Genomic DNA, 6000 nt, shown 5'->3' with positions numbered 1-6000 from the left:
GATTTTTAGATCAACGGGGTACGTGATGTAACATATGTGAATGTGTAGTTGATGTATTTGGCAGGGCCTAGAGAGGTATGTGTGTGTATTACGTATTCGAGAGAGGCATGCATAGAGGGGCCGGTAGGGCGGGGGCGTGGGAGAGATATCCTAAGAAATGAGAGAAGTCTAGAGAGAGAGACGATTATGATGTCACGGCGAGAGATGCCCTTGAGTGTGTATATGCAAGGGAGGAGGGGATAGAGGCACGAGGAGAAATTTTTGTGTGGTGTCGGTGTTGCTATGTGTGGGTGTGAGAAGATAACGAGACCTGGGGGCAGAGGGTGTGTCACCGCATGAGGTCCCGTGGGCCGAGGTGAGGCCCTTGGTTCGGTTCCATCCTGCACCACATTGGTCGGCCCGTGACGCATTTAGGGAGACCCATGGAGGACTAGTCGTACAAGACAAGGATAGCAGAGTTGTGAAGGACTCTGTGTCCACTGACAAAGTCGACTAGGATTAGTAACCCTACATTCTCGGACTAAGGTAACCCCTTATCTCTGAAATTACTATTCATCCAACCTAACTTGAAGGGGCATCCTACAAAATGCTCTACTAGAATCATACTCGTCAATTAGGAAGAGAGGTGGAGACAATGCGTGAGAGATCGGCCTAAAGATAATGTGTATGTGGGAGACACGTAGGCAGGTCTATGTATATAGAAAGGGTCGATGGGGATTGTGTGTGTGTGTATGCTTGTAAGAGGAAGAGTGTTTGTGAGAAAGTTTAGTGAAAATAGTCGTAAATGGGTATGAGGGGGAGGGAGGGAGGGTTATATCGAGAGCATGTCTGCGAGAAAGACACCTCGAGAGAGAGTGTGAGCATGTGTGAGACACCACTGATTGAGAGTTAAACTACACGTAAAAGACTGATGTACACATTGATTAAAAATATAAATTATATCCAAATATTAGGATGTGATCATGCTATTTGCAATTCGCGTAAGGAACGGTCATTGATCCATCAGACATCTATATTCCATCGAATTTGAGCATGTCTATGTTATTATTCGACATAATTGATCCACATAGTTAGTATTTTGAACTCCAGAAAATGCATCGCGTTAGCAATCGAATATAAACGTGAGTATAGTTCATGTTGTGTGTAAAGCACATTATACATACAAAAGTTACGCTATGAACATTCTAAATAGCTAGCTATGAACTAGCATACATTTGAATTCAACTTAAGGTGGTTTAAAAAATTCGAATTCAACATGAAGTCCATTCAATTATTTGAATTCAATATCAAGGCATTTGTAAATCATACCTAAATTATGGGGGCACCAGTCTTTGCTCTGCTTTTGTACATACTAGCATATATAGTCGTGTACAAAATAGATTCAAATTTACCTCCTCCAATCCAAAATAATCATAATTATAGGATTTTCAAGTGTCAAAATTTCAAAAAGAAGCGCATATTTAATGAGATTTTCAAACATACAAGCTCAAATTTAACGTTGTCTATTTAGGTCAATCCTAAAAGGTCAAGAGTACTCTAAATGTGAATGCTTCTATTTCTTAATTTTGAATGAAGTGCCAAAAGAGCCTCTACTCACTCAAAACCGCATGAGACCAATGTTTGGTAGAAGGAAATTACTTTTCTAACTCTGACCCGCGAAACCTACCAGCCCACCGTCCAAATGTCTAAACCGGGGTAGGTTTGTAGCTTCATCTAGATGCCACGCAACCGCCTCCAAAAACATGCATACACAATGGCTGCCTAAGCACACATGCTCGTGGCAGAAATCGCTCCTGCCCACTACTTGGAACACCTGGGATTACCATCCTACCCCCGACCTGCAGTAGGTCCAAAATTTAAGAGGGGGTAAAGTTTGTACTTTCCCCAAATTTCAAACAAGCGCGTTCCATTTGTTCAAAAAACCAAAAACAAGCGCGTCCTAGACCGAAACATGGTTCTCCCATAGCTCCCCCCCCATCCGATTCCCCATTCGTACTCCGTGGGCGCCAAAACAACCTCTCCACCAGCCGCGCAACCCCGGTGTCCTCCATCTGCCACCCCATCCCACGCATCAACCGCCGCCCTCCTCCATCACACAGGAGCTGATACCCCGACGTCATCGTCCACCGCAACCGCAACGGCCTCCACGGCTAGTAGTTAAAGTCGAGGCCGAGCTGTCCATACCCGAGCCAGTTCAACCATGCCGTCCTACACCTCACCGCTGCCGCTCCAACTTCGCCACCGTCCACCGCACCGGAGTTGTTCCCGCTACGCCGTCCTTCGCCGCCTCGAATATACTTCCCCTCCGCCACCAGACGGCCACCACAACACAGTCAACAATTTGGCCATGGATTCATCCAAGGCTCCACCCTCCTCCAAAACATCGATTCCTCTAGTAAAAATAAGAAAATCGCCACGACATCTAGAGGACACACCACTAGCAACCAGAAATCGTACTCCTCTTCCCTTATTCATGCAACTCTGATGTGTCTGCTTGCACAGTATTTATCCCACAGAAGACAATAGTCGACCGCTTCTTCCTCATACTAGATGTTCCTAGTAACTCACAATGCACAAGGTTTCTCCTCATATACCATTTCACCTTAGCTATAGGTCCGTCGTCCCTGGATTTCAATTCCTGGTCAGTTGATTCCCAATTAAAGGAAGCATTCCCCGGCGTAACAGGCGCTAGTCCGCCTATTACGTCGGGGAAGCAGCGCCTTGATGTTTATCTTAGGGGTGTGTGGGGCCTAGGAGCTGCTGGTACCCGATCTGGAGGTCGGCCGGGATTAAAGGGATGACCGGGGGCTGCTACCAAGCACGGCGGTGGTGTGAGGTCGAGGGGAGGATGGGGCGGCGGAGGTAGGGGTCTGGGCCGGTGGTCGCCAGCGATTCGAGAAAGATCGTCAACAGAGACTGGCGGGAGGTAAATGAAGGCCATCTGCCTATTCCTTATAGATTGGACGGTTCATATAAAATGACTAACCTGTTTATTTTCAGTCGACTATTATTTTGATATGACCATGTCGCGGGAAACCACAGCCACCTATGGGACCAGGAGGACCCTTGCTGGTTCGGCAGGGGGGCGACGCGTTGCACAAAGAGCAGACGAGCGTGGGGCAGCGCGGCAGAGATCACACGAGCAATTTACCTAGGTTCGGGCGGCCACGAGGCATAAAACCCTACTCATGCTTTGGTGGATTGATGGTGTAAAAGGTGGTGGTGTGTAACGCCCCGGACACACCCGTTGGTGGTCGTTACTCCTGACAGGATCTAGACTGGCCCCACAGATCAATACTAGTCTTTTCTGAGCACTTTGTCCTCACTCGTGCGCACCCGGGAGCAACTTCCCGGTCGGTCACCCATCCTGACACTACTCCAAACTGAGCACGCTTAACTTTGAAGTTCTGTCCGAATGGGCTCCCGGAAAAGAAGGAATTCCTTATTGATATGAGTAGTCTATCATCCCTAATAAGCCAGGCCATCACATGGTGGTGCGCAGTACACTTTCCCGGCAGGGGTTGCCTCAGGCAGCAGCAACTACGCGCGTATGGGGGTGTGAGTTATCCAACCTTCTAACCCTTTCTCTGGTTGCCATGGGCCTCCTTTTTTAGATCAAGGGGAAACCACAGTGGCAAAGTAGTCATTACACACTGATAAGGTAGCAAATAGTGCTATCATACCGAACTCTGTGGGCTGACAGGGTGCATTAAATGCATCGCTTAACGTCACATCGTTGGTTGGCCGGCAAGTGTTGTCGGGCTATCGTGCCAGCACCGTGCCTGTTCTCTTGACACATCGTGGGATGGTTGTCATCTCTGGGTTTCTTATGTAGGAAATGGCTGCCATGTGGCGAATGGCTGCCACTTAATCACTTTGTGGCCTGACACCGCACTAATCGACGACGTGGGTCGTGGTGGAGTGGTTGGTGAGGTGGTTCTGCCTCCGTGAGCCCCCGGCAGGCCCTGCTGGGATGTCTTGGTTGTCTGCTTCTGGTGGTGGCCTCGCCCCTTGCCAAGCTCGCCTGCCCGGCAAGGAAGGCTTCTCTCTTGACGATATCTTGCTTCCTTGGCTCATTCTTGGTACCTCTAATCTGCATGTTGGTCCGTCGAATTTCTTGGTTTCTTGTACATCTTGGCTCGAGCTGGCGCTTCATTCTAGCTCGCATGCATGTGCACAATCTGGGCAATAGACCCAGGGTTTGTTGCACCGACAGAAGCCCCCGAGCCTGCCCCGAACGTTCTACCGAGCATCATCGGGGTAGGGCCTAATAAGTGCATAGGCGAGGGTTGCTGACGAGGCTGGTCTCTTGAGGTCTCCTTCATCATTAGCCTTAATTCCAGGCCAGTTTTCGGTTTCTCCGCATGTCGTGCGCAACTTTGTGGAGGAACTTTCATAGTGGCCTCCGGATTCTTCTTGCCCCACGATCACGGGGCGGAAACTGCCGTCCCATTTGCCTCCTGTTTCGCACGTACCTGCCACGTGGTCCGCATGTATTGGGCGCGGTAGGTGGTGGATGCGGAGGGCACGGGGAGGAGTGCCATGGCTGAAAAATGAGCGCCGATGGTTGGAGGTGAGGTCGGCCTCGACTCTCAGAGTCCTAGAGGGTGTAGAGAGGCCATATTGGATAAGCGGGGCGGCCATTTCCCGTATGAGGAGCCACCCCCCCTGCCCCGTTTCCCTATAAAAATGGACAGGATTGGCGCTTCTCTGTACAACTTCTTCTTCTTCTTCTCGAAAACTCTTTCCTTCTAGCCACGGTGAGAGGTCGAGGGCGCGGTAGTGTCTTGGCGGCGGCGACGAGGGCTTCTGCTCGACAGCGCGTCCCTCCTCTCCCGAATCCTGGGCGGCAGAACCGGCCGCTAGGGGAGGAGGAAGGGGACGAGCTCGCGGTCGCCGCGACACTCGGTGAGGAGGTGGATGGGACGGTGCCTTGCTGGCGCCCCCGTCGCGGCTCCTCCCCCGATGGAATGCCACATCGGTGACCAACCTCGGGAGTTCATCATCAAGCCATATAAGCCCTTGTGTGGTCATCTTCGCCTCCCAACTCCCTTCGCACGGGAGATGGAACTCGAGCAACCACGCGCTCTACGGCTGCACATAAGGGTTTGTGGGAATGGAGGTATGAGGGTTGACGTTGACTTCCATTCCCCTCATGTGATGTACCTTCACCGTGGTTGGAAGACCTTTGCTTGTGTCCATGGCTTCTCGGAGGGGCACCTTCTCTAGTTCCAATTAATGGAGAATGACCTGCTCTCCATCAAGATCTTTGGGTGCTTGGGAGGTCACTTAGGGTGCTGCGCGGAGATCTCGACCAACGACGAAAGCTCCTCCTCGAGCGAAAGTGGCGCGGAGGACAATGACGGTGATGACGACGGCAGTGGGCGGGGAAGTGATGACTCTGACTCCGGTTGATCGTCGTCCGCACCATCTTCATCAGGCGGCAACACCTTTATCTGCATCTACATCTCCTCCCCGACAATGTGTTTTGTCGAGGAGTTGGATGCAGAGGTGCGTATGGTGCTCCCGGGCTGCTCTAGCAGTCTTCCAGCTAGACCCCAATAGGCTTCCTCTCGGGCTGCGGCTCCGTTAGCCCTGCCGAGTCCTACTGGCCCTGGTGATAGTGGTTGACGGGGCCGCCTTCCATCGTGCTCTCAATTGAGGTGTTCCCTCGCGCTCCCATTCCCGCCAAGCTACCTCTCCTGGAGCCCGATGGGAGCGGGCTGGGCTCCTGCCCAGGTGCTCCTTTTGCCCTCTTCGTCTTTGACGGCCATTCCTAGGAGGAGAGGGATAAGAAAGGGAATTACAGAGCACTTATCTTTTTTCAATCTTAAATCTGTAGGTAGCTGCCAAATTTTAATTCAAATAATGTAATCTTTCTAGTGCATGTTTGTGTTTTGTAATACTTGTACTTGTATTAGCATATCAATCAAAAAGATGAACCTTGCCGGTAACCCGTGCATGTGTATGTCCAAGCAGAGGTGGGATGCCTCTTTAATA

Source organism: Triticum urartu, chromosome 2A (assembly GCF_056163025.1).
Source record: "Triticum urartu cultivar PI428250 chromosome 2A, HENAU_Tu73, whole genome shotgun sequence".
Taxonomy (NCBI): Eukaryota; Viridiplantae; Streptophyta; class Magnoliopsida; order Poales; family Poaceae; genus Triticum; species Triticum urartu.
The sequence above is the reverse complement of the archived record's forward strand: the minus strand, read 5'-3'. Positions refer to the sequence as shown.